Raw genomic sequence first — 15604 nt, forward strand, 5'->3', positions numbered from 1 at the left:
GTTCGCTTGAAAGTTTATTTATTAACTGCGACCATCTTTGTTTCATTTGAATGAAATGCCTGTTAGTAACTCAGAAGTTTTGTATTTCTTGCTGAAGGTATCTTACTTTCGTTCTGAAACAAGTTATTTGGGTTGCTTTATATAACTGCATATCATGACAGCTCTTTATACACTTCGCTGATAACAGTTTTTGCTTGCTGCTTCTGTTATTGGGTGGAGGCGATGCTCTGCTTGCCGACCAGCTAACGGGATGCGATCTAATCTTAAGAAATTCAATATGAAGCCTCCGCACAATGGTGCAAATACCGTTAAGTTCTACCTTGCCCGTAAACATGGCACCATCTTCCAATACCCGATCACCGGACAGGTGTACATCAGCGAGGAGCTAGTAGCGACATTCTCTGCGACGTATCGTGTTTACGTAGAGGACATAAAACTGCAATTACTTTTATTTGCTACATATCTGCTGGCGTAAAGTGTTCATTAGCGACGTGCTCAGTAATGCACGATCTTTTAACAATTTTTCTTTCATGAGAGAACATCTGCAGTCCAGGAAACGTGTCAGACGTGTTAGTTGCACGAAGTGCTGCAGGACACCGCCGCTATTCACACTATATTGCCACTTAAGCTCCAATTACCTGGTGATTAGTAACAGTTAAAATATTTTGAGAAGATTAAAAAAGAAAAACAAAATTACCTAAGTAAAACAGAAAAGCGGTTCTGCATCAAACACAGCGAATAAGTATAGGAACACGATACAGGCGGCACCCTCAAGAGCTAATAATAATTGTTGCGTTTAACGTCCCACAGAACAGCGATATGATAATAATAGATGCCGCAGTGGAGGGCTCCAGAAATTTCGACCACGTGGCGTTATAAAACTTAAATATAAGCACACGGACATCAAACTGCGGCCGGCGTGACCTACGAGTTAGCAGTGAAGCACCATAACCACTAGACTACCGCTGCGGGTAATCCCTAATAGCTATGAGAATTAGGCATTTATGGTGAGACCACAGAAAATTCAGTGCCTATGTAAAGTAGCGTAAACCGACTCCATGAGACGCTCATTAGAAAAAACTGAGCATTTTGTATAACAATGTTTCTCCAATCCCTTTGCTAACATCTTTGATATGGCTGCTAATAATTTACGTTATTTTAATGAAAACTCAATTTCGCTATTTTACTAAGCAGTAAGCAGAATTTTTGTTACTCTATGCTCCAAGCACGTGCAGATTATTATACATTTGTTCTTAACGTCTCCTTGACATAACAGTAAACTCAAGTAGAATATAAGTCTGTAAACAGTAGCAGAAATGATGAAGACAGCTAAAAGTAAGAATAAAGCAGAGATCTCGAGCTTACCTTGCCAGCACGTTAAAGACATACTGCTGTAAGCAGACCCGAAAAAACCAATACAGAGACATAGGTAATATATGAGATAGAAAATTACAGCTTAGAAAGAACTTGTGCTCACAATCCAATAGATGCCAATCAAATAGACGCCAAAATAGCTTCTATTTAACGAATGCTTGTTCTCTTAGATCCAGCATTGGTACCAGTGGTGCTATAGCTGTTCGAATCTCGTTTGCATATAAGTCAATCTCATTGCATGTAAGCCAAACATGCATCGACGAGGTCCTTCAAATCACCGATGTGTGAAAGCCACGACACTCAAATCAACCCTTTTGCTTGCTTTCTTCAGACATCGTAACGAAGCACAACGCAAGAGAAACTTCGATAATGACACTACAACCGCATCAGAATTTGTGCAAAAGACACTGCACGCATTGAAATACGTGGCATAGGACAGTGGATAAGAGCCAATTGCTATAGCATGCACTGACACAACTAAAAAGGGAAAAAAAAGAATCCGTGAAAGCAAAATGTCCTCTGGGCGTAGACGCTCGCGCTTTCGTCTGTCAAGACGACGTGAGCGCCACCACGTGACTCTGCTCCCTCAATAGGGATGCTCAGAGCTCATCCCTGCTCTCGCTGGAAAACTCTGGCGAAAAGATAAAATAATGTCACTGTCTTTAGTTTTAATCTGGTGCCTTAGTGGGAGCAGTATCGGCTTGAGGAGCGGAGTTCAACCAACGTTTATTGTTTCGCATGGTGATGTTGCGATGCAGTATCTTGTATCTTAAGATACACGATACATTCTTCAATGTGTCGGAGATACAGATACTGATACACGTCTCGCGAGATGTATCGCGATACAGATACAAGATACCCAAAGAGTATCTAAGATAGTATCGAAGATACATGTATCTTCGATACTGCCCAGCACTGTCATCCGCAAACAAATGGTCTTACAGAGCGTTTTCACCGAACTTTGTCCGACATGATCTCCATGTATGTTCAACCAGATAACAAGAACTGGGACACTATACTTTCTTTCGTCACATTTGCCTATAATACTGCCGTACAACGCACAACTAATTACAGCTCGTTTTTCCTCGTGTATGACCGTGCACAGTCTTTTGTTCTGGACACCACCACCTTGTCCACACCCTCTGTTCCATCTATATCCCTGCCAGAAGAGTTCGCTGCTTGCATCGCCCGCTGCCGTGAAATTGCCCGCGCCAACACCGCTACTATTGAGGACAAGAGGAAAGTTGGTTTTGATGCAAAATGTTGAGTTCTGTCATTCCACCCAGGCAACGAAGTGCTCCTGTGGACACCTGTTCGTACACCTGGGCTCTGTGAAAAATTTCTTCATAGATATCTTGGTCCATACACCGTGCTGGAAGGACAGCTGTTGTGAACTGTCGCGTTGCATCTGTCAGCTCGGCTACTGATCGTCGTTGCTGCAGTACTGAGATCGCTCGTGTCTCGCGCCTGAAACCATATATCCGGCGTTCCTACCTTGCTAACTTGCTGACTGCTGTCGCGAAGGGGGGAAAATAGTGTGAGCGCTGACTATGCAGATTATCATTATCTTTTGTCACGCGGGCTGTGCCATTTTTGCCTCGCGCGACTGCATTGAAATACAGTGAAATCTCGGTATAACGAACTTCAGGGGACCGCGGAAAAATGTTCGTTATTCTGAAAGGTCGTTATAGTGAAAGCCCAAAAATTTACCATAACAATAGAATTTCAGTAACGCAAACGTCCTATCTTTGCAACGGTACGTCCTTGAACTCGTTTCTCACAACAATGCACACGTGAACGTCAGACAAGGCACGTTTATTTGAAACACTAGTACGTGATCGTTTTTTGACGGGTGCAGCACAAACTCTGCGTCACGAACGATTCTAGACCGTCCGCATTTTTATGCGCCACTTCGGTCGCTGTTCCGCTTTTTTCTATGAATATGCGGAGTTTCCTCAAGTAGTCCAACGCATCTGTGGCCGACACGGACTCGTCGCGATCTTTGGGTGCTACCGTGACATCGTCGTCCATGTCATCGCTGCAATCCTTTAAGGCCCAACTGCATGCACGCGAGTTTTGAGCGACGGCCGACAGGATTTGCTGTCGCGGTGGACCATCCATCGCCATCGCTTGTCGCGTCGCAGGTTTCTGGAAAGCCAGAGAACATCGCTTGTCGCCCGGAAGTGAGCATGACTGTCGGCAAAATGGCGGCATCTCTGACCCATAGAGCTCTGACCCTCGCGTCGGTTGCAATTTGCTCGTGATGCTTCCAATCAGCGCATACTTAAGGAACGCAAGTTATAGACTGCCTTCTTTACAGCCCCATCTCACGCGGAGAACGAGGCAGCGGCCGTATTTTGTCGTTAATTCTGATCGACGGTTCGTTCTGATGTTTCGGTGGTAGCTTGCTGCATTGGTGGTAGCTTGCTGCAATGTCAACATCGTCGTCGTGTGAGGTAGCCCTTCTCCCTGCGAAGCAACGATGTGAGGCGCTGCAGCTTTTCTTAAACGTTCTATGACAGCAAAAGGAAACGTTGTCGAGATGCACCTCGTGGACTAACCACAACATAACGCAGTTTGCAAAGTGCGACGTAGCGTAGGCAGCGTACGCTTCCGGGCGCCCCATGGGATCACAGCAGATACTATGTCGCGGTTAAGCATAAGATTGCGAAAAAAGGAAGTCACGAAACGCTTTTATGGCATCCTTATCTCAAACAAGACAATAATAAACTTGGCATGTTGTCATTCATCTACTCTGTAATTCTTTTTCGTAATTTGCCTGCGTGCACGCAATAGTTTTCAATCGAGCAACCGTGACACTTTGTCGCGAACATGTGGGTGCTCCCGTCGCGACAGAGCCCGTTTGTCGCAGTTGTCGCAGTCGCGTGCAATGCATGCGGTTGGGCCTTTACAAAACCTGATGCGTTGTCGCCTCCACAACGGAGGAGGAAAAAAAAAAAAGTTCTCCGCCCGCGTCTTTCTCCTCCCGCGCCATCTCGGGTTTCTGCGGGAGGGCGTCCGCTCTTCGCGCTGCGTCATCTGCTACCTTACAGCTCCGACTGCCATGACCGATACACTGAAATCTAAGAATCCTCGCATTTCGGGATATAAGTTCGTAGTACTGAGGTGTTGTTAAGATTACACGGGAATTAAATAACGATCGTTATTCTGAAATGTTCGTTATTCCGAAGTTCGTAGTAGTGAAATATTTTTACATTGAAACTATAAGCAGTTGGCACGGGATTTCTTAAAAGTTCGTTAATTTGAAATGTTCGTTAATGCGGTGTTCGCTGTAACGAGGTTTGACTGTATAGCCTTTCTACTGTCGTACCGTACGTTGTCTCATAATATATATATAATGTGCGTGTGTGTGTTGCCATGAACAGTTTTCATGCTGCAGCCAGCTTGTTGGTGCAATATCCTTCACCATTTATTGTGCTTATTTTGTAGGCTTGCTGCTTATGTAGAAATGATTATGTAAACTGAGGGAACATCAAACTAAATTAAAGCTAAATTTTCTTCCTCTGTGTGTTTCATGAAAAGCCCGTGCCTGCTCCAAACATGGGTAGGTGCTCCAAAAGCAGAATTTACCAGCTCCAATTGCTGCTCCAAAATGCTGGTAGGCATACCCACCACTGTAACCCACACCCCCACTTTTAAGCACATTTTCTCGTTTTTTGGCGTGGGTTATGTGCAAGAAAATATGGTATGTCATACAAACAGGCATTGCCGGGTTGTCTTCCAGTTTTGTTTTTTTTTGTCTTCTCGCTTATTTAAACTATTTTTCAATTTACTGAGCAATTATACCAGACACGTGACAGGAGTATAATTGCCTTTATTTTGATGTCATGTTGTCCTTTGAGAGGGAAGGAGAAATAATGCAACTATGATGTGCAATATCCTTGGCTTGATGTATTGTTCATTGATGGCATTTCGTGTGCTCTAATTGTGGTGCAGGTCTGCGGCCAAGTCAACATCAAGGGCTTCACCAAAAAAGGGTCATGGCGGCAGGCCAAAGAAGAAGGCAGCCTCCACAAGCAAGGCCAAGGGCTCAAGGTGAGGTGAATTAAGTTATAATTAAAAAAGTTTGGGACTGTTTATTTCCTTCAGGCATGAATTATGATGGCCTGCTTGCAAATTTGCCAAATTCACACACCATGTTCTAAGGCACTCGATATTATATTTAATGAAAGAAAAGGAGGCGATATGTTGTTTTTTGTGAGTTTCAGTAATTTGTCACGATTAGCACAAGCCAGTCCCTCCCTACTCACCGACCCTACCTCTCCGACACGCACAGGAAACAGTGCCTGTAAAGACACTTTACATTCATACATCGCCTCCCTCATGCCACATGATGCAACATGCAAGAGAAGTTGGGTAGTGATCATTGCATTATTGAAATTCTCTTAAATACGCAGCTATCCTGCAGGCCTCCCAAAAGCTCCACTTTCGCTAGGTGAGATTCTTTGTGCACACGTAGAGCAGCCTGCACCCATGCCCCTATAATGAACATCACTAAATGGTCCAGACAACTTCAAAGTGAGATCCAATCCCATAACTCGTCCCATACGAGAGGACTGCCCAAGCGACACAGTTGACTCCCGCCTCCTACATTTATGGGACGCTAAAGCAAGCCTAGAATGACACTGGCAAAGACAGCGTTTGAGCCATACTCTGAGATGTCGCCTCGCCCGCTTCATAAAGAGGACACTCACGCAGCAACTCTTTCACTACACAACTGGGAATCACTCTGCAACAAATTAAATGGCAATATCAGTTTCCCTCAGACTTGGAACTTTTTTAGGCAATTAATAGACCCAACTCTGTCTAAAACTACCCAAAGACACAACCTCACCAAACTCCTACATGCTTCAGATATACCTCCACCAGAACTCCTCCAAGAACTTCAAAAACAATACAGTAAAAGCTCGTTAATTCGACACCCGTAAATTCGGATAATTCGGACGGCTCTATTGGTCCCGGCCAAAGTGCATGTTAATCTATGGGACCAAACCTTCGTTAATTCGTCAGAATTGGGCTCAGCACCGCTTAATTTGGAGAAATTCTGACGGCTGCCGCTACACAAATGTGTGGTAAAGCAGCGCTGGCACCACTGGGGCGAAACCGAAACTTGAGTGACATTGCCATCGTCATCAACTAGTGGGGGCGATCGCAGCGTCACCGAACGTCGGCGTCTTCTTTCTTCGCTCCACTGCGCCTCCGACGCCATTTTCCCTTGTGTTGTGTCGGCACCGTCTCTTCTTGCGGAGTTCTTGTTTTTTCCCGTTGTGACCGTGTTTACATGTGAGGCCCGAGCATGCGGCAGTAGCCGACGGTGGCATCGACGACGTGTCAGCCGAGTCCACCGACGGTGACTGCCCGACCTTCAATGCTGTCCTTCCCACAGATATGACCCTTCAGGACTACATCGCGATTGATGATTGTGTCAATTGTGTCACCACGACTGGTCTCCTGCCCGATCAAGAAATTATTAATGATGTCGCGACCTCATCGCACCTCACGCGAAGTCTCGGAGGCGCTTTTGATATTAGAGGGCGTGTGCCTGAGCACTTCCGACAGTTTGCGTGCTGTTGGCCATTTGGAAAAGTTAAGAAAAATTGTAATGTAAGCCGGAATCTGCGTGAAAACGCAGACGACCATTACAAAATACTTCAGCAAATAAAGGTATGCTTCTCCAACTTAATTTTAATGTTGTTTTTCCTGTTCATTCGTTAATTCGGCATTCGGTTAATTCGGACATTTTTTCCGGTCCCGTGAAATCCGAATTAACGAGCTTTTACTGTACTTCCTTGTACAGTAAAAGCTCGTTAATTCGGATTTCTAGGGACCGGAAAAAATGTCCGAATTAACCGAATGTCCGAATTATCGAATGGTCAAAATAAACACAATAAATGCAAGAGTTTTTTCAACATACCTTTACTTTACAAAGTAATCGCGGATGCGTGTCTGTTTTCGAGCAGAAATTCGCGCGGACACAATTTTTCTGAGCCCTTCAAGGTGCTCAGCAGCTCGCATGCCGTCTGCAGTGCCAAAACAAAATTCTTCAAGGACGACGAGGGCCTCCGCGACTTCCTTCACAGTGCGAGGGGGCCCGTGTGGCTCATGGTGTGGCTGCTCCTCTTCAGGCTCTTCGTTCTCGGATTCGTTGCCATGCATCACTTCCTTGACGATTTGCTCATCAGTCAGACAGCCGACAGTGGCAACGCCATCATCAATGCCGATATAATCCTCTAGTGTCACTGCATCAGGCATAACACTTCCGAAATCCTGCCCATCGTCGGCACCGTCGTCCGGCGACACTTCGGCATCGCTGGAGTCGGGTACAACAAAGCCACTGTGCGTGAAACAGTTGACAATGGCGTGCGCAGGCGTGTTCTGCCACACATACAAGAATGCTAACTGCGCTCAGGAGACTCGCGTCGTACTGTTTGCCGACGTCATGGCACAGGAGCAACTTCTTGTCGGCAGAGCCCATTTTTCAGGGCACGCAAAATTTCTACTTTGGTGGTGAAGTCCTTCGCCTCGTACTTGGGCCGCTTCGCCGTCGTTGCCATCGGCGGAGAGTGCGTTCACACGAAAAGTCAGCACAAAAGCACCAGCAACAATCAAGCTAAAGGAGCCGTACTGAATCGTTCCTCGATAAAACGACGTTCAACGATGCAACACACCAATGGGAACAAAGCAATAAAATGGCACCGCCAACAACACACGCGAAGAAAAGGCGTTCAACCAGTCTCAAGTCAAGCCAAGTCGACAATCGATGTCTATGGCGATGCTGCGTTTGAGCTTCACTTCTGTTCCGAATTGTTCTTTTTTCGTTTTCGAGCCTCGCCAGCCGCCCGAAAATCGCCGAATTATCCGATTTGCGGTCAAATCTGTCCGAAATAACGAGCGCCCAGTCTCATAGAGTGATGCGTATATTTACAGGGAGCACATGACGTGTCCGAATTAACCGATTTTCCGAATTAACGAGAGTCGAATTAACGAGCTTTTACTGTATACCTCATCATAACACACCCAGACTACGTAGGCCCCCTTAATCACCTGAACCGGCCCATTACAGAAGCAGAGGTTCAAGCCAAACTACAGAAACTTAACACTTGTTCAGCCCTGTCTGGTCGGTGTACACAAACAAAGCACTCTATAATCCCGATGCCCAATCCGTTGCCGCCCTTATTGCATACTTTTGTGGCGACGCGCCGTCCAACTATTCGGTGCAGCCTATGCCCTGTCATCATCAACACCGGAGGCAACATGGCTGCATGTGCAACGTCTCCGCCGACCGTCGATCACAAGGGGAATACGAACGTAGGCTGCATGGCAGGGAACAAGCCACTCACTACTCAGACGCTCAAGGCGTCAGTACGGTCTTCCGCTGAGGCAGTAAACCCTTGTTTGTTTCTGCTTTTATGTGGTATTTGTTCCTCACCTTTCACGTCATCCCACATTTCATGGCTCGGGCTACGGACAAAATGGACGACAAGAAGGCCCTTCAGCAACAGAATGAACCACTCCAGAGGCAGCTTCAGTGCCAGCAGGAGGTGATTCAAAGGCAACAGCAGCAGCTCCATGACAGCGCCATTAAGTGGCGACGCGGGGATCAAATCGCGAAATTCTCGTAAAAAATAGAGAAGCACAAATTGGGATTCTGCATGACCATTCATATCACACCTAAAACACCGCGAAAACGGTCTCAGAGTGTGCTTAAAAAATTTTTTTCTGACCGCTGTTAGCATAAAGCTGGCTGAAATCTGCGCAAGAATGGCTGATTTTTGAGTGTGATACCTCCGCACCTTCGCTGCTGTTTGTGGAAAGTTTGGTGTTACCGGAAAGTTTGTTTCACCGCAGTACTTCTCCCGGTGGAACCATGTGTCTATGATCAAAAATAAACGCACAAACATGAAAAATATGATGGCATCGGTGATGCTGTAGCTAGACGCCGATTGGTTGCTCAAGTCGCGTGGTACTGAGCGCGCCCTGTGAGTGGCTGCTGATACGCGCGCCTTTTCGCTTGTTGTCTGCTCCATGCACGCGAACACAATATTTCGTGGCCGAGATAGCCTGCGGGATCGATTCCGGTGAACATGCGTATATCATCTGCAAAATACCAACAGTGAGTATAGCTTGGACGTTATTTTAAATGAATTTTGAAGTTTGCGTGAGCGATCGACATCCTCGCGCTACTGACACCCTCAAAGGGGACCCTTGGGGACCCCCTACTCCCCTCACATGACTGTGTCGACAGGCAGACACAAGAGATCCAGAACAAAAGTCCTTTATTGTTGTAGCGTCTTGTCTTTTATAAGTAATGCCGGCCTCATGGTTGCTAGACTTGCTACTTCGATACACCTCCATTCCTGTGAAGGAACACAGAAAGAAAACAATATGAATTTAAGGAATTCGCTAAAAGTCTCTTTCATAGGCGAGACGAGAGGGCCCCTTTCTAGACCTTGCACTACGGCGAGCACCAGTATCTTCGCTGACGGGCGGCTGGTCGTCCTCGACCGCTGAGCCGAAGGATTCTGTTGCAGTGGGGAGTTGCAAAGGAGTTCCTGAAGTCTGATCAGCTTTCGGTGCGGGTAATAAAGACCACGGAGTGGCTGGCTGTGGTCCTGGTGATAATTCAGAGTGGCCATTATCCTGCCGCTGTCCACTTTGTGGCTCGCCTGAGTATGGAGCCCGCCGCACGTTCTCCGGCTGCGCTGCTGCGGCATCATCACAGTCATCGTCATATGTAGTGTGACACTCGCTAAAAATCCTCTTGGGTCTTGAGCAAGTGTTGGCGATTTCGACGAAGGCAGCCTCCATCTTCTGTGCGGACTTGATAGGATCGAGGTGCGAGTGGTTTTGCGACCCACGCTTTTGTAGTCCAGCCGTTTTCCCCTAGAATTCTTATGTGCTCACTTTCGTTCAGTGGGGAAGTAGATGCTTTGATCGGCTTGCTTGTGTGTGTTTCTTGACCTCAGGAGCCTCGCATTCAGCGAAATTGGGCAGTCGGCCCCTCAGCTTTCTGCCCATAAGCAGCTCACACGGTGCTATCCCATCTTCCAATGGTGCCATCCTGTAATTCAGAAGACCAATCCATAAATCTTCTTTGGCAAACAATGTCTTCTTGAGCAGACGCTTCATTACTTGCACTCCCTTCTCTGCTAGACCGTTTGAACGAGGGAACCCCGGACTTGACACTATGTGCCTGAAGTCTCACTTTCTGGCGAAGGAGCAAAATTCTTGTGAAACGAACTGTGGTCCGCCATCTGTGCATACTTCGAGTGGAATTCCATGGCGCGCAAAGATTAGTCGAAGTTGATCAATTACATGATGGCTTGTCGTATGCGAGAGGAGCTGCAGTTTGGGGTAGTTAGAGTATGCATCATATACAGCAAGGTATGTTTTCCTGGCGTGTTGAAAGAGGTCAACTCCTACACGGGCCCAAGGTAAAGAGGGGGGATGGCCCGTTGGTAAGGGCAGTTCATCTGGTTGCCGGTATGCAAATCGTCGACACGTTGGACATTTAGATACCATTTCTGCTATTGGGGCGACCATGCCGGGCCAGAACATTAGTAGCCTTGCCGTTCCTTTGCATTTCGCTATCCCTAAGTGCCCTTCATGAACTCGTTGTAGCATTGTTTTTCTGCACCCACTAGGTGTGGTGATAGTTGCACCCGGAGGCTTGTTTTTGAAACCGAAACTGACACTGGTCGGTAATGAGGAGCCTGTAATTAATTATCTGTCGCGCGCTGCAGCAAACAATGTGCCGTGTTATGACTAACAGGCCCCCAGCAACACATTGCAGCAAAAAAACGCGAGGCCAAAATTTTTGTCTCAGCACCCCTTTAAGAAAACTCGATAGTTCGCGAACCCACTGCTGCTGTGCGGTCTCCTTTTTCATCATCTCTAACGAGGGATTACTGTACGTAAACTGCAATGTGTGCAGAACTGCGTTACTAATAAACAAGTGCCAGACCTTCATTGCATGCAGCTGTAAATTTTATGCCAAAAGTGACACGTAATGTTACACATGTCTGTTCCATTGTGTGAATGATAGACCCCTCTGTGTTTCAGCAAACGGGCCCAGCAGAATGCCAAAAAGGGAGCCGCAAAGAGCTGTGCCCAAACCGAAGCCCAGTCCTCGGCTAGATCTTCCTAAGTCCAGCAGCCCACAAGTCACCTAGTCACAAGTCACCTAGTCAAGACAAGGACAGTGCCGTCTGCATCAAAGCTAAAGAATGCAGTTTTTTCATAGGCATCATTTGTGTATTCATGGCATCGACACCGGTGTATCAAATGCATGGAGAGTTTTTATTTAAGATTTCAATAAAGTGTGTATTCCTTTTAGTGCAGGAGACAGACATGCTTTTTGCTACTGTTCTGCATAGCTTCGGAAAGTGAATCCACTATTTGAAAACAATCCAGAGGTCAGTAATTCAAGTATAGAGAGCAGCATGATCTGCAGAAACCCACCAGGATGTCTTGCAACACGGAAAAGTTGAGGAAATACTGGTCACATGGGAAATTCTGGGAATAAAAGTCAAAACTAATAACTGTGCATGTTGTAAATACATGTAGCTTGGTTATCTTGCAAAGCTTTGAAGCTGTTGCACTCCTAGTCAGCTTTCTTGCATAATTATCATATTGTCTTCAATTTTCATAGGGGAGCACCTTGTCAGTTGTGGCTAAGCACATTGATAGTGTCAAGGGCGAGTTTGACACATAGGGCAGATGGCAACGACAAACCAAGCAGGTTTTTTTTGCCTGTTGGGCTGATGCTGTTTAGTGGCCTCATAGTAAACAATGAGACAAGCTGCTATTTTAAGCAGTTTTTAGTGGTGTAGCAGGTTCATTGGGTTGTGCTCTCATGCGCAAGGCAAAGCAACAGGCATAGGGGAATTGACAATGTAATACACGTAGGCCAAGGAAGGGGCTGTATTCAGTTCAGTCCAATTTGCTTTATTTCCCTAAAAGACCACAGTGAAAAACGAAACGTTGGGCTGGGTTTTGCCAGCAAGAAGGTTCTAGTTTATAGCTTTAGACTGTTTTAATCTTTAATGGCTATGCAGTATGCAGACTCTTGGTCACATTATAGGCTTCTGTTGACATGAAGGGCAACACTACCCCTGCTCATAGGCAGAGAGTTTTCGTATTCTCAGGGAATGGGGGTGGCAAGCTTTTCCTGCCTACATTCCTATGTGTGTGTGTATGCGCACGCACAAATCTCAGGGTAACTAGCAAACTAGAAAATTCTCACAGTAGTCGAGGTTTTTTATTTTAAAGGGAGCATGAAACTGTTTTGAGGAGCTTGTATAAACGTATTGAGCTGGTAAAGCAAGTCCCAAGGGTCATTTGCAGACTGATTTAAACTCTCTGCATCAAGTGTTGTATTTATTACAAGACTTTAAACATGTGAATAGCTGCAGGTTGCAGTGGCTCAGCCGAATGAGTTTATAACTTCCATTTTATGTAACATTGTTCTACCATGTGTAGCACCGGCACCCGATCTGATTGGATACGTTCAGCCTACATCACTGAACCTCTGGTGGACAGCGAGCGTCGTCTGCCTGTGGTACAACGTGGTCCGTGTTGATGTGAGCTGCCCGACTGTTTATCTTGAGGTTTCTTTTCCGAGACGCGTGGTACAACGTGCTCCGTGTTGATGTGAGCTGCCCGACTGTTTATCTCGAGGTTTCTTTTCCGAGACACCACAAATTGCCCTAGCTGCGTTGTGTGCTGCAAATCTAGCGATTGGTAACTTATAAAGCTGCGACAACTTGTAAGACATGAAATAAGGTTGTGCGAATAGTGAATTTCAGAACCGAATCGAATACGAATCTGATAGTGATGACACCGAATCGAATATGAATACATACCTGCCAAGTCTCCCGGATTACCCGGGAGACTCCCGGATTTTGAACGTTTCTCACGGTTGTACGGGTCATAGGAAAATCTCCCGGAAATCCAGTTTTGCCCCGCGCGTCCAGTGCATTGCGCGCCCCGTGCGTCACGGTGACGCGAGGTGGGACGTTTCGCGTACAGATGCGCTACACGCAGTTTAAAAATTGATCCTAAATGTGTTGTAGGTTATATCAGCCGTTAATATTTCGTAGATGATGCGTTTGTGTACACACAAATCTATCCCACAAGTTATCTCGCCTTCAAAATTTTGTGTCACTACTGCTTTAAGTGGAGAGCCCAACACTTAAAAGGGTAGCCGTTACCGATGTCTGTCGAGATAGCGTGTTCGCCAGCGCTTGCGCCCGTCCCCGTCTCAACGGTGCCCCTTATGGTCCCTTGCCCGACGAAATAAATGTTAAGCAAGCAACGACAGGCCTCGCACGCGGAGCGATGTTATCGCATGTGCCCTTCGCGCGATGGTGACGGCCGGATCGTTTCATCTCTGCTTCAACCGCGTTCGTCCCTAGCGCAAGTGCGCATTTACTCGCACGTGAAACAGACGATGCGTAAGCGATGTTATCGGTTTGGACTCTGTACAGATCAGTGGCGACCGCAAAATCCCGCTGACAGTGTCCATATAATTGCTATCGCAGTACCCCCCTCCTTCCCCCCCCCCGCGGTCGGCATACTTCATACACCTCCCCCACCCCCCTTTGAGTAGATCTCCCAGATTCCGTTTCTCCAAATTTGGCAGGTATGTGATTACAAATCGAATACTGTTCGAACAGTTTTCAAATAGTAAGGTAACCATATTCAAAGCAGCAACTGGTAAGGTAACAGTCTTCAAAACAGCTCAGAAATTCTACAACATTTTATTTGAAATGAACATTCACCAGCTTTAACAAAGGAACATTGCGATCACTTTTAACCGATAAAAAATACTACAATTATTTAAACTGAGGCAAGCTTGTATACACCAGCAACCAGAGCCTTCGAAATCTTTTGAAACTACAAGCTGAAATATAATAGCAGTGACTACAGTATTCAATGTGGTACTTCGTGAACAGCTTTTAACCCTTTGAGGGTTGAATTTTTTCGTGAAATCCAGTCCAAAAATGTGTAACTTTTTTATTGCTGAAATACATTCTTCAGACGGTTCTATTTAAGAAAAAAATTGTCTAAAATTTTTTTTCGTGACCGTACAGTGACAAAAAAATCATTTTTGTTGTTACATACAGATGGTTTATTCATGATGAAATCAAGCAAAATCCTTAAAAAAACTTCGCAGATTTTTATAAATAAAAATTATGCATTGTATTAAACATAGCTCACAGACATACAAAAATAAGCACACCAGAGTACTTTTCCGGTTAAAAATGTTCGTGCTCTAACACTAAAAACTTTTCAGCGTGTGATAGTCTTTGGAGCATGGCTCCACACAGAGTGATTTGTTGCACTCCACACACATGTAGCGCGTTTCTTTGCGAAGTTTCTGTCGTCGAGTGGTGTTGGCACAGACGTAGCATCTTCTCTGGGTCCTGCTTCCCTGTGCATCGGTGGGTGGCACTTTCTCTATGAAGTGTCGCGCTGTCAGCCTAACTGGAGGATCTCCGCTTGGCCTTCCCGCCTTGCTGCTCTCTGTGTGATACTCCTCGATCAGTTGGCTCACTACTTGCTGTTTGAAGTCCGCAAACGTTGTGGATGCGGTGTTTCTACGGAAGAGAATAAAAGTGTTTAGCAGTGACAGGTCCAGCAAGTGAAAGAAAAATTTCTTGTTCCACTTCATTGATTTTCTGATGCTTTCAGAGAAGCTCAGTTGCATGTCAACTTTCTCGACTAGTCCCATTTTTTTGTTGCATTCTAGCACGCATTTTGGCTTCTTTTTCTTTTCACCCGTTTTCCAATCCACTTTTTCAGCTTCGGCAATCTCCGTGCTGTGCATTGTGGACAGCATGTGCACGTCTCGTTTGTCATGCCATTTCAGCGCCAACATAGCGTTCGTGTGGTAGCTATCCACTTCACCTTGCTTCAGCTTCTTTGTAAAGTTTGGAAGCCCTTTCCTATTTGTGCGCACCGTCCCACAAGCATTTGTCTGCCTGTTGAAGAGAAACTGGAATAGTACTGGGCTGGTGTACCAGTTATCCACGAAAAGTGAATGCCCCTTGTCCAGGAAGTCTCTTAGCAGCTCTATGACCACAGACCCTGAGAATCCCAACTCCATTATAGTAGTCGCAGCTGTAGTTTCTCCGGTATAGACGATTAATCTCGAATTGTAGCCTGTATGAACGTCACGAAGCATGAACAACTTCACTCCAAAGCG

At 46.0% G+C, this 15604-nt stretch overlaps 1 long non-coding RNA gene across 1 annotated transcript; it reads left to right on the forward strand.

Moving 5' to 3' along the window:
- Window positions 1-5328: 5328 nt before the first annotated feature.
- Window positions 5329-11744, forward strand: LOC125756988 (uncharacterized). Its single transcript, XR_007414976.1, has 2 exons — window positions 5329-5430; window positions 11458-11744. It is a non-coding gene; the product is annotated as an uncharacterized LOC125756988 (long non-coding RNA).
- Window positions 11745-15604: the final 3860 nt, after the last annotated feature.

Source organism: Rhipicephalus sanguineus, chromosome 1 (assembly GCF_013339695.2).
Source record: "Rhipicephalus sanguineus isolate Rsan-2018 chromosome 1, BIME_Rsan_1.4, whole genome shotgun sequence".
In the NCBI taxonomy this organism is placed as follows: Eukaryota; Metazoa; Arthropoda; class Arachnida; order Ixodida; family Ixodidae; genus Rhipicephalus; species Rhipicephalus sanguineus.